Below are 20,224 nucleotides of genomic sequence, written 5' to 3'. Positions count from 1 at the left end.
CCGGTCTACTATTACACCAAGAATGAGTACAGTCTGGTTCAGCCTCAGATTGTTGCCAGGGAGAGGGTTGGAATCTGTGGCTAATAAGTGGAGTTTGTTGTGGGGGCCCAATCCAATGGATTTAGTTGGAGGAAATTTCTGCTCATCTAGTACTGGATGTCAGACAAGCAGTCTGACAGTTTAAAGACAGTGCAGGGCTGGAGTGAGACGATGGTGTGGTCAAACTAGGTGTCGGTGTACATGTGAAAACTGCTGCTCTTTGGATGATGTCAGAGAGGCAGCATGTCGATGAGAAAAAGGAGGGGGCCAAGGTTAGATCCTTGGGGCACACCAGAGCTAACAGTGGGGGAGCGGGGAAAAGAAGCCATTGTAGGTGATGCTGTAGTTGCAACTGAGCAGATGAGAATTAAACCAGGCAGGTGCAGTCCCACCCAGCTGGATGACTGAGAAGCATTGGAAGATGGTGTGGTATGTTAAATTCCACAAAGCTTGTTATGGAAAGATAATGCTGGAGACTATATTTACTCGTTTCACATTTATTGTGCAGAATGAAAGGATTACAAACATGTAGCTCCTCAGTCAAAACCTTTACCAATCCCAGTGAGTGTCTACTTATAAGTGTTTAACTAAAACCCCAATTAACACCTTCACCTGCATATAATCAAACCATTGACACACAATTAACATGGTCAATCGTGTCAAAATGTGTGGACACATTGAGAAGGATGAGGAGGGATAGTTTTCCTTTGTCACAGTCATTGAGGATGACATTTGTAACATTCATGAGCCATTTCAGTATGGTGACAGGGTAGAAACCCGATTGGAAGGAACACTGTGGGCTTGCCATGGCCATTTGCTCAGACCATGCAAAATCATGAGTCTTTATCATTTAGGTCAGCTTTAGACACCACATCGTATCTATTCTGCTTCCTTGAATTGATGATGGCTGATCTTGAGCTGAGTTCTGAGTTGATGTGTTTCTGAACTCTGGTTTGGAATTGAGGATGCCTCATGTTTCATGTGTAGTGGTTGGGCCATAAACCTACCACTTTTTGGTATCATGATTACTGCTTGTTTGTCCTGGCTGCAAGAAAAGCAGTGTTCACCAAGTACTTCAAGCTAATGGTCTGTTTTCATCTCCGTGCTTTTAATTTTTAAACTTGCCTTTCATTTCACTGCAGACGGTAATACAAACTAGAGGCCTGCTTTAGGTCAGGAAAAAGAATCCGACCCAAACCCGACCGCACCACAGTGGACCCGAGCCCAACCCGGCCCGAATCTCAGATTTTGCCCCAAGCCCGACTCGACCCGAACCCGCCACTACTGGACCCCGACCCAACCATCCCTTTACTTATCTTCCTGACACCGAACCTACAAGAAGCTGCAGCGCATGCACGATGACATTATAGTGACGTCACTCGCTCACTGCGCAGTCTCTGTTTCGTCCTGGACTCCCAGCTCAGGTAATTTTTTTAAAATTTTCATTGCCTGGGTCTTGTGTGGTGTGAATATTAGTTGCCACCTACCAGCCCAATCCTGAATGTTACCCAGGTCTTTCTGCGTGCTGGCATAGAATGCTTCAGTAGCTTGAGTTGTAAACCGTACTGAACGCTGTACAAACGTTAGTGAACATTCCCATTTCTGACATTTTGCTGGGAAGGTTATTGATGAAGCAGTTGAAGATGGTTGGGTCTTGACACTAACCTGAGGAACTCCTGCAGTGATGTCCTAGCCTCCAACAACCACAGCCATCTTCCTTTGTACTATGCATGACTCAAACCAGTGGAGAGTTTTCCCCGATTCCCATTGACTTGAATTTTACTAGGGCTCCTTGATGCTACACTCAGTCAAATGCTGCAAGGCAGTCACTCTGATCTCACCTCGAATTGTTTGGACAAAGGCTGTAATGAGGCCTGGAGAAAATGGGCCCAGGCAGAACCCAAACTGAGCATCGGTGAGTAGGTTGTTGCTGAGTAAGTGCCATTTAATAGCATTGTTGATGACGCCTTCCATCACTGATGATTAAAAGTAGACTGATGGGTTGGTAGTTGACTGGATTGGATTTGTCTTGCTTTTTGTGGACAGGACATATCTGGGCACTTTTCCACGTTCTCTGGTAGCTGCTAGTGTTATAGCTGTATTGGAGCAGCTTGGCGAGAAGTGTGGCTAGTTCTGAGATCATGGGAAACATGTTTTCTATCCTCACCAACTCTTTTTTTCTTGAGGCAGTGATTCATGCTGAGCTACAGTTTCGAGAGTCCTGTTAGCCTTTTGTCAAAATGGCCTTTACTAATGTGTGACCCCAAAGGAGTATGTGGTGTAGAGGGGGATTTCATTGCAGCCAAAAACAATTTTTACTTGTCTTATATCAATAAAGTTGCACTTTCAGTAGAGTTGCTGATTATAATTACGAGTAGAAATTGACATGAATTGTCCTTTTTGAGCCAAGTGATCCTGAATCCCATGACTGTGTCCACTTAGTTTGTGGAAATCTTCAGAATCATTCGATTGGGTTATGACCCATCTATATTTCTGTTTGTCACTGAGGGCACACTCTAAGTCTGCAGAAAAGAGCATGACCAAGTGCCTTCCCATTGCACCACAGGCTTGTACGTTTCCAGTGAAGCAATTTTGCGTTCTAATTTGACAGTCTCTCGACCAGACTAAAAGCAAATTGGTAATGTTGATGCATTTTTTTTTTAAGTTGATATGACTGCTGTAGCAATTGTTCTGCAAAATGTCTTGAACAATATAACTGGAAGAACCAAATCAGGAAATACTTTTCCATTGTATACGGGGCATGAATTTTGAGAGTTTTAACTTTACTTACTCAGCCATGGGGGGAGTAATAGATTAAGCCTATGCTGAATTTCATTAAATGCTTTTCTTCGTTTTTATTGATTTCTTTGCTTTTACATCACACCCCTCCTGGACAATTGTGTCCCTAATCGTTCCTCCAAGGGCTGATGTTAGCACAGGGATTATGTTGCTGGATGAGTAATGCAGATGCCCAAGCTAATGCTTTGGAGACTAGAGTTCAAAACCCATCATGGCAGCTGGGGGAATGTAAATTCAATCAATTAATAAATCTGGAATAAAATGCTAGTCTCAGTAATGGTGACCATGAAACTACCAGATTGTCATCTGGCTCACTAATGTCCTTCAGGGAAGGAAATCTGCTATCCTTAACTGATCTGGCCTAAATATGACTCCAGACCCACAGCAATGTGGTTGACTGAGTAAGCCACTCAGTTGTACCAAACTGCTACAGAAAAGTTTTTTTTTAAACAAAAAGCTGGTGGACCACCCGGAATCTACCCAGGCACATCCTGCCCAGTCGACCCTGTGAAGTCCTCCTCACTAACATTTGGGGACTTGTGCCAAAATTGAGAGAGCTGTCCCACAGACTAGTCAAGCATAGTCTTACTCACAGAATCATACTTGTAGAGCCAATGTTGCAGACTCCTATGGCTATCCCTGGGTATGTCCTTTCCCATTGGCAGGACAGACCCACCAGAGGTGACAGCACAGTGATATGCAGTCAGGAGGGATGAGTCCTGGAAGTCTTCAAGATTGACTCCAGACCCCTTGAAATATCATGGCATAAGGTCAAACATGGGCAAGTAAACTTCCTGCTGATTGCCACCTACTACCCTCTGACATTTGATAAATTCATATTCCATGTTTAACGCCATTTGAAGGAAGCACTAAGGGTAGCAATGGCGCAGAACATACTCCTGGGGGACTTCAGTGTCCATCACTAAGAGTCCCTTGGAAACACCACTACTGATCAAGCTGGCAGAGTCCTCAAGGATATATCTGCCAGACTAGGCCTGCGGCAGGTGGTGCAAACCAACAAGAAGGAAAAACCTACTTAACCTCCTTACCAATCTTCCTGTCGCAGATGTATCTGTCCATGATAGTATTGTTAGGAGTCATCACCGCACAGGGAGGCTGAGACCGTCTTCACGCTGAGGACTTAGCTGAGGGAGTCTGGAATGGTGGCGGACCTGCTTGGAGACAACTACCTCTACGTGCTGGAGTTTGAAAAAAAAAATCAAACTGTGACATCACAGGACAGCCATGAGTTGATTGGCTGGCAAGTATTGCTGTTTAGGGGCTGAGTCGAAACTGGGATTTATAAAAATTAATAAATCCAGTATCAATAACAAGTGAGTAGAGGGTGAGTCTTATTTAATAGATAAGATTTATTAATAAGGTTTATTACTACTATCGGTAACATTTTAGTATGGGTACTAAGTGTATTAATAATGCTAAGGTAGATTAGTATTGGTAAAGTTTAATAGCAGTAGTAAGGTGGTTATTACTATTGGTAAGGTTGTTAGTAATATTGGTAGGGTCATTAATAGCAGTGGGGTTTATTATCTAATAAACAGAGGATAGCATGGCAGGGCTGCTCCAACTTCTGGAGTGCACATACTGTGCTATGTGGAAACTCTAGGATGCTTCTCGTGTCCTGGATAACCATATGTGAAGGAAGTGTCGTCAGTTGCAGCAGCTTGGGCTCTGGGTTTCAGAACTCGAGCAGCACCTGGCGTCACTGCGGTGTATCCGTGAGGTTGGGAGCTTCATGGATAGCACGTTTATGGATGGGTCACCCCACAGCTGGTGTATGCAGGGAGAGAGGGAATGGGTGACCGCCAGGCAGTCAAGAAGAAATGGGCAGGTAGTGCAGGATACCCCTGAGTGCATGTCACTCTCTGGGGAGTACAGCCGGAGTCAAGGCCATGGCCCCATGGGTGGCTCAGCTGTACAGAGGGGCACAAGGAAGACTGAAAGTGTGATAGTGACAGGAGGGTCAATAGTCAGGGAACAGACAGGCATTTTTTTTTTGGCTGCAGATGTGAATCCAGCATGGTGTTGTGTTTCAACAAAAACAAGAAATGCTGGAATCACTCAGCAGGTCTGGCAGCATCTGTGGAAAGAGAAGCAGAGTTAATGTTTCGGGTCAGTGACCCTTCTTCGGAACTTCCGAAGAAGGGTCACTGAGCCGAAACGTTAACCCTGCTTCTCTTTCCACAGATGCTGCCAGACCTGCTGAGTGATTCCAGCATTTCTTGTTTTTGTTTCAGATTTCCAGCATCCGCAGTATTTTGCTTTTATTATGGTGTTGTGCTTCCCTGGTGCCAGGGTCAAGGATGTCACTGGCTGCAGAACACCCTGTGGGTTGAAGGGTGAATGCCCAGTAGTCGTGGGCCACACTGGTACCAATGACATAGACTGGAAGAGGGATATGGTCCTGCAGAAAGAGTTTATTGAGCTAGGTAAGAAATTAGCAAGTAGGACCTCAAAAATCACAATCTCCAGATTACTCCCAGTAACATGCACAAGTGAGTATAGAAATAGTTTGATAGTACAGCTGAATGCTTGGCTGGAAAGATGGTGCAGGAGGGAAGGCTTTAGATTCTGAGGACACCGGGGCTAGTTTTGGAGAAGGTGGGACATGTATAGGCAGGACGAGTTGCACCTGAACAGAGTTGGGAAAAATTTGTGGGGCAATGGGGTAGTTTTCAACTAACTTGGCAGGGGTATGGGAACCAGGAGATAATACAAGAGAAGAACACCAAGGGACACAGAGAATTAGAGACAGATAGCACTAGAGTTGGGAAAAGCTAAGTATTGGGTGGGATCAGAGTGAGAGTGTTGGAGAGGGAGTAGTTCCATATTAGATTGGAGTGGACTGATGAGGACTACGAGGAATGCAAAGACCGGATTACAATGCATGTGTGTAAATGCACAAAGAGTGATGAATAAGGTTGGTGTGCTGCAAATGATATGGGAACATGATGTAGCAATAACAAACGTGGTTTCAACATGGTGAGGACTGGGTGCTTTTCATACAAGGATATAAAGTGTTCAGAACAAATAGAGAAGGGAAAAAGCTGGCAGTCCTGATTAGGGAAGACATTGCAGTGCTGGAAAGGAAGGATGTCCTTCAAAGAGCAAGGTCAGAATCCATTTAGTTACAGTAGAGAAGCAAAAAGGGTATGATCATGATACAAGGGGTATTCTATAGGCCTCCAAATAGTGAGAGAGAGGAGCGAATCTGTAGAGAAATCAGGTGAACAAGATCTATAGAGTGGTATTGGAGGATTTTAATTGCCCAGATATCGATTGGGGTAATTTTAGAGTCAAGGGTGTGATGAAAACTCCACATGCCAAATGGAAAACATTAATTTCCTCGTGTGTAACTCTGCCTGAGTCTTCGACCAGAAATTGTTACAAATAACTTTTAAAACAAAACAGCTTGCAGCCAAGATGGCCACAAACATTTGCAAATGAAAAAAGCAAAGCATTAGACTAAAGACAGACATGGTTGATGCAACCTAGCCAGAACAATGGGATGCCCTCTGATTAAATAATCTGAGATAGCCTTGTCAATGTTGGTCATCAAAAGCCATCGACACCCATTGACTGCATAAGAGCCAACACCCCACCTTGTATGACCAGGCAGGCTGAGGGGAGAGCCTTGAATTTCAAAGACCATTCCAGAAGATTCTCGTTCAAATACAGAGGTGGTCATATTCTGTTAGGACCAGGTTAGAAAGTGGTCTAGGGTTCCCTCAGCCTTCACCTGGTCTTAACGTAACAGGAATTTTTTTAAGCTCCCCCTTAGTGAATCCTTGTTCACTAACTTCCAATTATAAGGCAAAGAATCGAGCCAAACAGGTTTTCTTAGGCTTAAAGAAAAAAGGTTGAACTTTATTAAACTTGAGCTCTAACTCGGTTAATGCCTATGGATTTGTGATGCGCCCACGCTAGCATGCATACGCGATACACGCATGCAGATAGAGACAGAAAAGAGCAGAAGAAATCAAGTGGAATAAAGGCCTGCTCAGTTTGGGGAAAAAGAACCCAACCTGGACCCGAGCCTGACCTGATCCGAATCCCTCCGATTTTGCCCCGAGCCAGACTCTACCCGACCGTCCTTTTACTTACTTTCCGACTTGGAACTTCCAGGAAGCTGCAGCACGTGCATGATGACGTCATAGTGACGTTACTCCCTCACTGCGCCGACTCAGTTTCATCCCGGACTCCCAGCTCCGGTAAGTTTTTTTTAAATTTTCAATACTTACTGGCAGAGCACTTACTGTGTGTGTCGGCCCGACCCGAACCCATTTCGGGTCCCTTCGGGTTCGGGTCGGGTAGCAGGCCTTTAAAGTGGAAAAGTTTGAGGCAATATATGAAGATGGTTTTGGTTACTGTTATTTGAGCTCGCTGTAAAGTCCTTGATAGTGGGTAGGTCTTGCCTTTGACTTGGCAGGTGAGGGCCTGCATGATAATATGAAAATAGAAATGCACTCAACATAAAAGGGAACCCAAAGATCTTCTACCAGCGAGTAGTGAGAGGAGGAGTAGGGCAGATTAGGGACAGAAAGGGTAATATATGCTTTGAGGCGCAGGGCAAAGCTAATATACATAGTGAAAACTGATACAAAGTACTCAATAAGGAACTGGAGGCTGACAAAATATCGGTAGAAGCAGATAGAGTAGGTGCAATGGATAGGATTAAAAATTGGGGGTATTACTAAAAAGGTTGGTTATGCTTTGGGTTGATAAGTCACCTGGTCCGGATGGCTTGCATCCCAGGTTGCTAAATGAAGTGAGTAGAGAAAATGGAAGGGCTTGCCAAAATCTTCACTGGATATGGGGGAGGTGCCACAGGATTGGAGAGTGGCAAATAACACCCTTGTTAAAGGAAGGATGTAAGGACAGTCTGAGCAACCACAGGCCAGTTAGTTTTAACATCAGTAGTGGGTAAGGTTTTGGAAATAATATTCAGGAATTATCAGGGACACTTTGGAGAGGTTTGACTTAATTAAGGATAGCCAGCATGGATTTGTGAAAGGCAGATCAAGCTTCTCTAATCTAATTGAATTCTTTGAGGTAATGGAGAAGGTTGATGAAGGGAATGTGGTGATTGTTCATTTGGATTTTAAGAAAGCATTTGATAAGGTATCACGTAAGAGTCTGGTTAACTAAATTGAAGCTCATGGAATAGGAGGATCAGTGTCCAATTGGACCAAAAAATTTGATTAAGAACAAAGCAGTGAGTCGTAGTAAATAGTTGCTTCTCAGACTGGAGGATGGTAGACTGTGTTGTTGCCCAAGAGTCACTGCTGGGACCACTGCTTTTTTGCTATATATCTTGAATCTTAGAATACAGAGTAGAATCTCAAAATTTGTTGACACCAAACTTGGAAGTGAGACAAGCAGTGAGGATGATATGAACCACCTTCAACAGGACATGGGCTAGCAGAATGGGCAGAGAGGTGGCAGATGGAATTTAATGCTGACAAGTGTGAGGCGTTCCATTTTGGCTGAAGGAATAGGGTGAGGCAATATATATGCTTATTGGACAGTTCGAAAGAGTGTGCAGGAACAGAGGGACCTGGGGGTGCATGTGTATAGATCTTTGAAGGACATATTGAGAGAGTGGTTAGTAAAGCATATGGGATCTTGGGCTTCATAAATAGAGGCATAGAGTACAAAAGCAGGCACGTTATGCTGAACCTTTATAAAGCTCTGGTTAGGCCCCAGCTGCAGTATTGTCTAATTCTGGTGGTCACACTTAAGGAATGATATGAGGCCCCTTGAAAGGGTACAGAAGAGAATTACTAGATTGGTTCATGGGATGGGGGATTTTAGTTTACAAGGTTAGGTGGGAAAATCTGGTGGTCTCCTTTAGAGCAAAGGAGATTGAGGGGAGATTGAATGAAGTGTATAAGATTATGACCGGCTGAGATAAGTTAGACAAGGAAAAACTGTTCGCATTAACAAATGGTACAAGGACTAGCAGACACAGATTGAAAGTTTTGAGCAAAAGATGCAAGGGGAATAAGAGGAAGCACTTTTTTTACGTAGTGGTTGGTAATGACCTGGAACTTGCTGCCCACAAGGGAGGTGGAAGCGAAGACTGTCCATGACTTCAAAAGGAAGTTGGATGGCCACCTCAGAGTAATAGACTTGTAGTGCTACAGGGATCGAGCTGGGGAGTAGGACTGACTGCGTCGCTCTGTGAAGAGCTGGCATGGACGCAATGGGCCCAATGGTTGCTTTCTGTGCCGTAAATGCTCCATGACTCTAGGGCATTCTCCATCGTGTTGTGTGGCGCTACCCCCATGTTAAATGGATAGATTGAGAACAGATCCAGCAGTTGAAAACTCAAAAACTGGGCACTGTGGGCCATCAGCAGCAGAATTGTACTCAATCACAATCTGTAACCTCATGGTCTGGCATATCTTGGACTCTATCCTTAGCATCAAGCCAGGGACAAACTTGGTTCAATGTGACGTGCAGGAGAGCATGACAGGAGCAGGCATACCTAAAAATGAGGTGCTAATCTGGTGAAACTAAAACACATGCATGCTAAACAGCAGAGCAGCATGTTATAAACAACGTTCAGCGATCTCGCAACCAATGGATCAGATCAAAGCTCTGCAGTCCTGCCATATCCAGTTGTAAATGGTGGAGGTCAATTATGCAATTAATGGGCAGAGGAGGTTCCATGAACATTTCCATCCTCTTATGGTGGAGCCCAACATGTCAGTGCGAAAGACAAGGCTGAAGTGTTTGCAACCATCTGCAGCCGTAAGTGCAAAGTGGATGATCCATTTTTGCCTCCTCCTGAGGTTCCCACATCATAGATGCCAATCCTTAGCCAATTTGATTCACTCCACACAACAGCAAGGAACGGCTGAAGGCACTTGGTACTGCAAAGACTATGTGCTTGACATCTTGACTGTAGTACTGCAGGCCTGAGCTCCAGAACTAGCCGTGCCTCGAGTCAAGCTGTTCCAAACTACCACACTGGCATCTACCAGAGAAAGTGGAAGATGGCTCAGCTATGTCCTGTCCACAAAAAACAGGACAAATCCAATTCGGTCAGTGACTGCCCCATCAGTCTACTCTCGATCATCAAATTAATGGAGAGCGTCATCGACAGTGCTATCAAGCAGCACTTATTCACCAATAACCTGCTCACCGACGCTCAGTTTGGGTTCTCTCAGGGCCACTTGGCTGCCGACCTCATTAAAGCCTTTGTTCAATCGAGGACAGAAGAGCTGAATTCCAGAGGTGAGGTGAGAGTGACTGTCCTTGACATCAAGGCAGCATTTAACCAAGTGTTGCATCAAGGAGCCGTAACAAAATTGAAGTCAATGGGGAGGTTGGCGGGTGGGGCGGGGCACTCCACCGGTTAGTCATGCCTAGCAGAAACAAGGTGGTTGTTTGTTGGAGGCCAATCATCTCAGCCCCGGGACATTGCTACAGGAATTTATCAGGGTAGTGTCCTCGGCCCAACCGTCTTCAGCTGCTTCATCAATGATTTACCTTCTGTCATGAGGTCAAAAGTGGGGATATTTGATGATTGCACAGTTTTCAGTACCATTCGCAACTCCTCAGATACTTGAAGCAGTTGGTGCCTGCATGCAGCATGACATGGACAAAATTCAGGCTTGAGCTGAAAAATGGCAAGTAATATTCCTGCTACAAAAGTGCCAGGCAATCGTTTCCAGCAAGAGAATATTTAGCCATGACATTCATTGGCATTCATGATTGTTGTTGTCATTGTATTCATCATCATCGTGTTCATCCACTGTTGGATGTAGCCCTCCTTCTCATGCCTTTTCCATCTTTCTCCATCCGTTGCTGTTCCCACCCATGTGGTTCTGAGGTATGTTATGTCCTCTCTCTATCATCTTCCCGGTCTCCCCCTTTTTCCTGTTCTTGGCTGCCACTCATTAGCCTTTTAACCATTTGTTACCATTTCTCTGAGCAACATGCCCAGCCCCATATCCATTTAGCTTCTTTTGTCTTCTGAATAATATCTTTAACTCTGGTTTTCTGGCAGATTTCATTAGACCTGATTTTATCATGAATTGGCATGTATAACATTTGCCTTTTCATTGCTCTCTGAGCTGTATGCAGTTTTGGTTCTATGTATTTTGTACTTATCCACGATTTCCCACCCCCCCTGTATAGAGTCATTTACAGCACAGAAGGAGGCCATTCGGCCCATGTCAGCGTCAGTTGCTCACACTGATCATCTGCAAAGCTTAAGTCTTAGCTTTTCTCCAATATTTAGTACTCTGTCCTCTCTCAGGGTATCTCCGTGAATCTGTCTTCCATTACTGTGAATATTTATTGTGAAATTGTATCCCCTGTCTCACTCCTCTTTCAGTGTTCTTCAACTGTGCTATGTCTTTGTCGATGTGTATTCTAGCTGATGCATCGTCACATATTTTTATTCATTCATGGGATGTGGGTGTCGCTGGCTAGGCCAGCATTTATTGCCCATCCCTAATTGCCCTTGAGAAGGTGGTGAGCTGCCTTCTTGAACCGCTGCAATCCATTTGGGGTAGGTACACCCACAGTGCTGTTAGGAAGGGAGTTCCAGGATTTTGACCCAGCGACAGTGAAGGAACGGCGGTATAGTTCCAAGTCATGATGGTGCGTGGCTTGGAGGGGAACTTGCAGATGGTGATCCCATGCATCTGCTGCCCTTGTCCTTCTAGTTAGTAGAGGTCTAGTTTGGGAGGTGCTGTCTTAGGAACCTTGGTGCCTTGCTGCAGTGCATCTGGTAGATGGTACACACTGCTGCCACTGTGCGCCGGTGGTGGAGGGAGTGAATGTTTGTAGATGGGGTACCAATCAAGCGGGCTTCTTTGTACTGGATGGTGTCAAGCTCCTTGAGTGTTGTTGGAGTTGCATGCATCCAGGCAAGTGGAGAGTATTCCATCACACTCCTGACTTGTGCCTTGTAGATGCCTCTGACCTGCTCTTGTAGCTGCAGTATTTATATGGCTGGTCCAATTCAGTTTCTGGTCAATGGTGACCCTCAGGATGTTGATAGTGGAGGATTCAGGGATGGTAGTGCTATTGAATGTCAAGGGGAGATGGTTAGATTCTCTCTTGTTGGAGATGCTCATTGCCCGGCACTTGTGTGGCGCGCATGTTACTTGCCACTTATCAGGCCAAGCCTGGATATCTGGATACAGGCAGCTTCAGTATCTGAGGAGTCTTGAATGGTACTGAACATTATGCAATCGTCAGCGAACATCCCCACTTCTGACCTTATGATGGAGGGAAGGTCATTGATGAAGCAGCTGAAGATGGTTGGGCCTAGGACACTACCCTGAGGAACTCCTGCAGTGATGTCCTGCGACTGAGATGATTGACCTCCAACAACCACAACTATTTTACTTTGTGCTAGGTATGACTCCAACCAGTGGAGAGCTTTCCCCCGATACCCATTGACTTCAGTTTTGCTAGTATTCCTTGATGCCATACTCTGTTGCATGCTGCCTTGATGTCGAGGGCAGTCACTTTAACTTCCCCGCCCCCCCCCTGGAGTTCAGCTCTTCTGGACAAAGGCTGTAATGAGGTCAGGATCTGAGTGGCCCTGGCGGAACCCAAACTGAGCATTAGTGAGCACATTATTGCTGAGCAAGTGCTGCTTAATAGCACTGTCGATAACCCCTTCCATCACTTTGCTGATGATCAGGAGTAGACTGATAGGGCACGAATTGGCTGGGTTGGATTTGTCCTGCTTTTTGTGCACAGGACATACTTGGGCAATTTTCCACATTGCTGGGTAGATGCCAGTGAATTAGCTGTACTGGAACAGCTTGGCTAGGGACGTGGCTAGTTCTGGAGCACAAGTCTTTTGTATTATTTCCGGAATGGTGTCAGGGCCCATAGCCGTTGCAGTATCCAGTGCCTTCAGTCGTTCCTTGATATCAGTTGGAGTGAATCGGATTGGCTGAATACTGGCATTTGTGATGCTGGGGACCTCAGGAGGAGGCTGAGATGCATCATCCACTCAACACTTCTGGCTGGAGATGGATGCAAATGTTTCAGCCTTGTCTTTCGCACTGATGTGCTGGGCTCTCCCGTTGTCGAAGAATGGGGATATTTGTGGAGCCACCTCTTCCTGTTAGCAGTTTAATTGTCCAACACCATTCACGACTGGATGTGGCAGGACTGCAGAGCTTGGATCTTCACGAGCATTATACAACAAATCTGATGCCGAGCCACCTGAGATGGGTCAGATGGTCAAAAGCTGGTCAAAGAGGTAGGTTTTAAGGAGTGTCTTTAAAGGAGGAAAGCGAAATAGAGAGTCAGAGGTGTAGGGTGAGTATTGCAGAGCTGAAGGCCGAGGCAACTGAAGGCACGGCCATGAATGGTGGCGATTAAAATCAGGGTTATTAACAGGCCAGAATTGGAGGAGCGTAGATATCTCTAAGGTTGTGGGGCTGGAAGAGATTCGAGCGAGAGAGAAGCAAGGTTATGGAGGGATTTGAAAACTCGGACAAGAATATTAAAATTGAGATGTTACATGAGCTGGAGACAATATAAGTCAGCGAGCACAAGGGTGATGGGTGAATGGGATGGTGCGAGTTAGGACACAGGCAGCAGAGTTTTGAATGAGTTTAACTTTACAGAGGGTAGAATGTGGGAGACTAGCCAGGAGCATGTTGGAATAGTCAAGTCTGGAGGTAACTAAGTTATGAATCAGATGAGCTAGGACGGATGAAGTTGAGCAATGTTTTATAGGTGAAAATAGGCAGTGTTGGTGCGAATATGAGATTGAAAGCTCATCTCTGGGTCAAATGTGCCACCAAGGTTGTGAACAGACTTGTTTAATCTCAGTGGTGCTAGGGAGAAGGATTGATTCGATTCAGTCGTTAGGCATCGGAGTTTGGAGCGGGGACTGTAAACAATGGTTTCAGTCTTCCCAATATTTAATTGACTAAATATACTAAATACACTAATACAATAAATGAAATGGATGTGGACCATTTCAGCTCTGTTCCATGTATGGCTAACTGTACTTAATTGCCAGACTTATTCAAAGTTGCTGCCAGGGCAGTTGGCATGGAAAGTTGAATTGTCTCGCCAATGCATTTTGGATTTGGTTTTGGTCTAGTTGGGATTTGATGTTGAGGAAACAATTACATATGTTAATCAAGTGTGGGGTGGAAAGAACAGGGGGGCAGCTACTGAAACTAGCGCTATATTTGAGTGGTACTGATTTGCTAAAATGAAGGAAGAAATATCCGCTCCATCATAGAGACCACTTATTTCCACCTCTATAATGTTGTTTTGATTCCGACCTGGCTCAGCTCACCTGCTGTTGAAACCCTCAACCATGCCTTTTGTTACCTCCCTGGTCTTGATTTATTTCAGTCAATGAACTTGAGCTCATCCAAAACTCTGCAGCCCGTATTCTAACTTGCATCAAGTCCTGTTCACCCATCATTTCTGTGTTCACTGACCTACATTGTCTTTTGATTTGAGAAACACCTCAATTTTAAAATTCTCAACCTTGTTTTTAGATCTCTCCAAGGCCTTGCCCCTCCCGTCTCTGTAACCACCTCTAGCCCTACAACCCTTAGATAATTGCACTCTTCAAATTCTGGTCTCTTGTTTATCCCTGATTTTAATCACTGCACTACTGGTAGTCATGCTTCCTCCCTGATTCTTTCTGCCACTTTATCTCTTTTTTGCTAAGATGGTTCTTGAAACCTAGCTCCTTCAACCAAACTTAGTCATCTGCTTGTGTGGGTTTGTGTCAGATGTTATCAAGACTCCTATGAAGTGCCTTGGGATGTTTTACTATGTTAGGCACTAAATAAATGCTCCTTGTTGAAAAGTGACTGCTAAAGTGCAAAATGCATGTTTTACAGCTGTACAATGTTCTTGAGCCTGATTTGGATCAGGATGTCTGAAGTGGAAAATATTGCTGTATAAACCACATCAGTTCCTGTTACCCATTAACGTAGACACAACCTTATAATCAAAATAAGTGGCCTTGTTTTTTTTAATAAGATGCAAGATTCTGGGGAAAATATTTGGGTATAAGCTGATAGGAACCCAGCCAGTTATGGGATATATACTCCATGTCCTTTCAAATCAATAAGGCTTTCTTAAATTTTGGCACAAGTATTGTAAAAACGCTTCATTTCAGCAAGTACTTTTTTTTAAAAATAAAGCTATCAAAACACAGTAAAACCACTGGCTCTGTACTGTTGATGACTCATAAGTAAAACAAAATAAAAGGGATAACATTTACAGTATAGTTTTTCAAGTCAGTGCAATAATTGACTTTAAATTGATTTTCTGTTTTTGGTTATTTGGAAGCTGCAGCTACCTAGCTCAAATTCTTCAATTTTATGAAGATGGATTCATTTAAATGGCAGTGTTTTCTGCAGTCTTTTGATCAGAATCTACAAAATGGAGTTGTCTGATTCTGAAAATGAGTTTAGTGTTGACAAAAAATAATGCTATCCATTTTGTACTGTTGGAAACAGTTACGCAAACTATAGTTGTTAAATGAAGTCTCATGTTTTGTTTGTGGCAACTGTTGGACTTTGTGTGCTTGAACAATTCCAGTCGTAATAACTGCAGGATTTGTGCTGAAAACATAGGATAAAATAACAATTGAAAACATTTTGGTTGCTATATCTGTTCACAAATGAACATGACCCCTTTTTTTTTGTAATTGGATATCTGATCTAGTTCAATTAAGACTTGGCTCAGTCTGGGAAGTACTGATGAGCAATTCTTTCAAAGGTTAGGTTAGCCTTTTTGGTTCCGTTGAGATGGAGAAAAACCGTTGTGTACTTGCATTTTACTTAACTCCGATATTGGTGCATCGTGATCCAATTCAAATAATACTCTAATGTCGTAGGAACTTGAACATAAGCACTATGTAGTTGAAAATCCATCCACTGCCCTAAACTAGCAGTGTTTACACAAAGTACACGTTCAATTTTGAACTAGCTGTTGGCTAACTCTGGCATTTCTGTCCTTTCACCAACTGATTTTATAGAAATGCGATCAGACTGCAGAGAGTTTTATTTGTAATATAAAGTCAATCCAATATCTTGTATAACTGAAGTTCTTAGTTGCATGGTTGGCTCAGCTGTTTAAGACAGTGAGCAGTTGAGCTGTAGGCCAAGGAAAGCATCATTTTCTGACTTGGGTAAGTTAACTTACCCAAGGGCGGCACAGTGGCGCAGTGGTTAGCACTGCAGCCTCACAGCTCCAGGGACCCAGGTTCGATTCTGGGTACTGCCTGTGTGGAGTTTGCAAGTTCTCCCTGTGTCTGCGTGGGTTTTCTCCGGGTGCTCCGGTTTCCTCCCACAAGCCAAAAGATTTGCAGGTTGGTAGGTAAATTGACCTTATAAATTGTCACTAGTATAGGTAGGTGGTAGGGAAATATAGGGACAGGTGGGGATGTTTGGTAGGAATATGGGATTAGTGTAGGATTAGTATAAATGGGTGGTTGATGGTCGGCACAGACTCGGTGGGCCGAAGGGCCTGTTTCAGTGCTGTATCTCTAATCTAACTGGTCCTGGGGAGTTCGCTGATGCAACCAGAGCAGGAATTCATTGTGTGGAATTGACCTCTGCACCCTTGAATCATGGAAGAAAAAGAATTGTTCCTGCTCACGATCTTAATCTAGCTTTTGGCCAATCTGTGGTTGTATTGCACTGTGTCCCTGAATGCCTTCGCCAAGCTGTATGGAGAATGTGAAGCTTATGTTGAAAACATTTTTCAAGCATATAATTAGGTGTCTCAGTCACGAGTATAAATCTCAAACCCCTCGTCTTTATATCTGTATGCAGCAGCCTAATTTGTAACTTGTATGCTTGTAAGATTTTCCCCCTCGTTTGTGGATCATGAACATTTAATTGAGGTGTAACCTTTACATGCAAGGGTTTTAGAAGGTGAATGAATGAGTCACGCTGGTGCATTTTTGAATTCCTAGAAGTGCTGTTCTGTGGTTCCATTTTTTGAAAGTCATTTGCTATTAACCCTTGGGGATTACTGTAATAAAGTTTTCTTTGATAGGCAGCATTGAAAACTTAATTTCCTGCACTATCAGTAAATGGCCTAATTTTAGTGTGTTTCAGTTACAGAAGCATGTATCTATCTCAGGTTATTCAAGCGTATTTTTCTAATGTCGCTAACCCAATATTGCATGACTGTGTGCTGCAAGTATTAATAGGAATGCTAACTTAAATTTCTGACATGTTAGGGACAGGTGGGAGGTCGTGTGGGTGACTTCGGTTTTTCACCTCTCAACTGGCCACAATAGTGGCCGGAATTTTACATGAACAAAGAACAGTACAGTACAGCACAGGACCAGGCCATTCAGCCCTCCAAGCCTGCGCCGATCTTGATGCCTGCCTTAACTAATACCTTCTGCACTTCCAGGGTCCGTATCCCTCTATACCCATCCTATTCATGTATTTGTCAAGATGCCTCTTAAACGTCTCTTTGGTACCTGCTTCCACCACCTCCCCCGGCAACAAGTTCCAAACACTCACCACCCTCTGTGTAAAGAACTTGCCTCGCACATCCCCTCTAAACTTTGCCCCTCTCACCTTAAACCTATGTCCCCTAGTACCTGACTCTTCCACCCTGGGATAAAGCTTCTGACTATCTACTCTGTCCATGCCGCTTATAACTTTGTAAACCTCTATCATGTCGCCCCTCCGCCTCCGTCGTTCCAGTGCAAACAATCCGAGTTTATCCAACCTCTCCTCATAGCTAATGCCCTCCAGACCAGGCAACATCCTGGTAAACCTCCTCTGTACCCTCTCCAAATCCTCCACGTCCTTCTGGTAGTGTGGCGACCAGAATTGCACGCAATATTCTAAGTGTGGCCTAACTAAGGTTCTGTACAGCTGCAGCATGACTTGCCTATTTTTATACTCTATGCCCCGACCGATGAAGGCAAGTATGCCGTATGCCGCCTTGACTACCTTATCCACTTGAGTTGCCACTTTCAGTGACCTGTGGACCTGTACACCCAGATATATCTGCCTGTCAATACTTCTAAGGGTTCTGCCATTTACTGTATACTCCCCACCTGCATTAGACCTTCCAAAATGCATTATCTCACATTTGTCCGGATTAAACTCATCTGCCATTTCTCCACCCAAGTCTCCAACCGATCTAAATCCTGCTGTATCCTCTGACAATCCTCATCACTATCTGCAACTCCACCAACCTTTGTGTCGTCCGCAAACTTACTAATCAGACCAGCTACATTTTCCTCCAAATCATTTAGATATACTACAAACAGCAAAGGTCCCAGCACTGATCCCTGCAGACACCACTAGTCACATCCCTCCATTCAGAAAAGCACCCTTCCACTGCTACCCTCTGTCTTCTATGACCGAGCCAGTACGGCCCCATCCCTAGTTGGACTATCTGTGTATTGTATCAAGAAGCCCTCCTGGATGCTCCTTACAAATTCTGCCCCATCCAAGCCCCTAGCACTAATTGAGTCCCAGTCAATATAGGGGAAGTTAAAATCACCCACCACTACAACCCTGTTACCTTTACATCTTTCCAAAATCTGTCTACATATCTGCTCCTCTACCTCCCGCTGGCTGTTGGGAGGCCTGTAGAAAACCCCCAACATCGTGACTGCACCCTTCCTATTCCTGAGCTCCACCCATATTGCCTCGCTGCATGACCCCTCCGAGGTGTCCTCCCACAGTACAGCTGTGATATTCTCCTTAACCAGTAATGCAACTCCCCCACCCCTTTTACATCCCCCTCTATCCCACCTGAAGCTTCTAAATCCTGGAACATTTAGCTGCCAATCCTGTCCTTCCCTCAACCAAGTCTCTGTAATAGCAACAACATCATAGTTCCAAGTACTAATCCAAGCTCTAAGTTCATCTACCTCACCTGTTATACTTCTCGCATTGAAACAAATGCACTTCAGACCACCAGTCCCGCTGTTCTCCGCAACATCTCCCTGCTTGCTCTTCCTCTTAGTCTTACTGGCCTTATTTACTAGTTCCCCTTCATTTATTTTACTTGCTGTCCTACTGCTCTGTTTCCCACCCCCCTGCCACAATAGTTTAAACCCTCCCGAGTGACGCTAGCAAACCTCGCAGCCAGGATATTTGTGCCCCTCCAGTTTAGATGCAACCCGTCCTTCTTGTACAGGTCCCATCAGTCGCTGAAGAGATCCCAATGGTCCAGATATCTGAAACCCTCCCTTCTACACCAGCTGTTCAGCCACGTGTTTAGCTGCACTATCTTCCTATTTCTAGCCTCACTGGCACGTGGCACAGGGAGTAATCCCGAGATTACAACCCTAGAGGTCCTGTTTTTTAACTTTCTACCTAACTCCCTAAACTCCCCCTGCAGGACCTCGTCACTCTTCCTGCCTATATCGTTGGTACCAATGTGTACCACAACCTCTGGCTGTTCACCCTCCCCCTTCAGAATGCCCTCTGTCCATTCAGAGACATGGTGGTGGTGGCCCTGCCCACTGGCTCAGAAGACTAGGGTGGGCCCATCTCTGTTGGGCCTGGAAGCCACGCAGCGATTTTGTGAGGCCCAGGCCATTAATTGGCCTTGGCCAGACTGGCAGCTTCTTCATCCCAGAAGCACCACTGAGGGAGGTGGCCACTGCTGGGACTGCACCCAGTGAGAATAGCATCTGGGACGCTGGCCCAGAAAAAGCTAAGTGGGGAATCGGGCCTCGCTGGGGTCTGTCGGCTGTGCCCCGATGAGGGATGCGGGTTTGATCAAGAGGGTGGGAGGAGATGCATCAACAGGGGCAGCTTGTCCTGCTGGTGGGGGGGGAGGGTCCTCTGTGTGGCATAGGGTGCCCGATCAGGAGGCGCCCCTCCCCAAGCCCACAAGGAGGCTGCCAGATTTAACTGGGCGGCCTCCTCAGCTGCCGAAGTACCCGTCCGCCACTTGTAATATACTGGTGGTGGAAGGAGGCTAATAAGTGGCAATCAGTTGGCCACTTGACCTCAATTGACATGGGGCAGGTGAACCGTTTGCCACCTCCCACCTTGCTGGTAAAATGGCAGTGGGGTGGGTAGGTGACAGAAATGGTAACCCCGTCCACCACTCTATTTTATACCCTCCCCCCTTCCCGCCTCTAGCCTGCTCCTGGGGGGGTGGGGGGGGGAGGCGGGCGGGGGCGGGTGCAGCATAACATTCTGGCCGGTGTTTTAGTCAGTGTTTTAAGCGTCAAATGAACAGACAAATAGGTTTTCTTATGTTTAAAAAAGAATGAAATGAATTGTACACAATAACCAGAAGTGTTGGTGACCTCACCCACTCACTTTTTCACCCACACACACAAAGAAAAGATATAGTGGTAGCATGCCGTTAAAGTGCAATTGTGGCAAAAGAGTTCGTTGTTTTAAGA

At 45.0% G+C, this 20,224-nt stretch overlaps 1 protein-coding gene across 4 annotated transcripts in view; it reads left to right on the top strand.

Annotated features, from left to right (window-relative positions):
• Positions 1 to 20,224, top strand: part of dennd4c (DENN/MADD domain containing 4C) — a 201,866-nt gene that overhangs the window by 31,732 nt on the left and 149,910 nt on the right. The window contains exon 1 of one of the 4 annotated variants that reach the window (XM_068030280.1): positions 1,221 to 1,463. The exons of the other annotated variants lie outside the window; for them this stretch is intronic. The gene's annotated coding sequence lies outside the window, so the exon portion shown is untranslated. Of the gene's footprint in view, positions 1 to 1,220; positions 1,464 to 20,224 lie in introns of those variants that run through there. 4 annotated transcript variants of the gene reach the window in all.

Source organism: Heterodontus francisci, chromosome 4 (assembly GCF_036365525.1).
Source record: "Heterodontus francisci isolate sHetFra1 chromosome 4, sHetFra1.hap1, whole genome shotgun sequence".
Taxonomy (NCBI): domain Eukaryota; kingdom Metazoa; phylum Chordata; class Chondrichthyes; order Heterodontiformes; family Heterodontidae; genus Heterodontus; species Heterodontus francisci.
The sequence above is the reverse complement of the archived record's forward strand: the minus strand, read 5'-3'. Positions and strand labels throughout refer to the sequence as shown.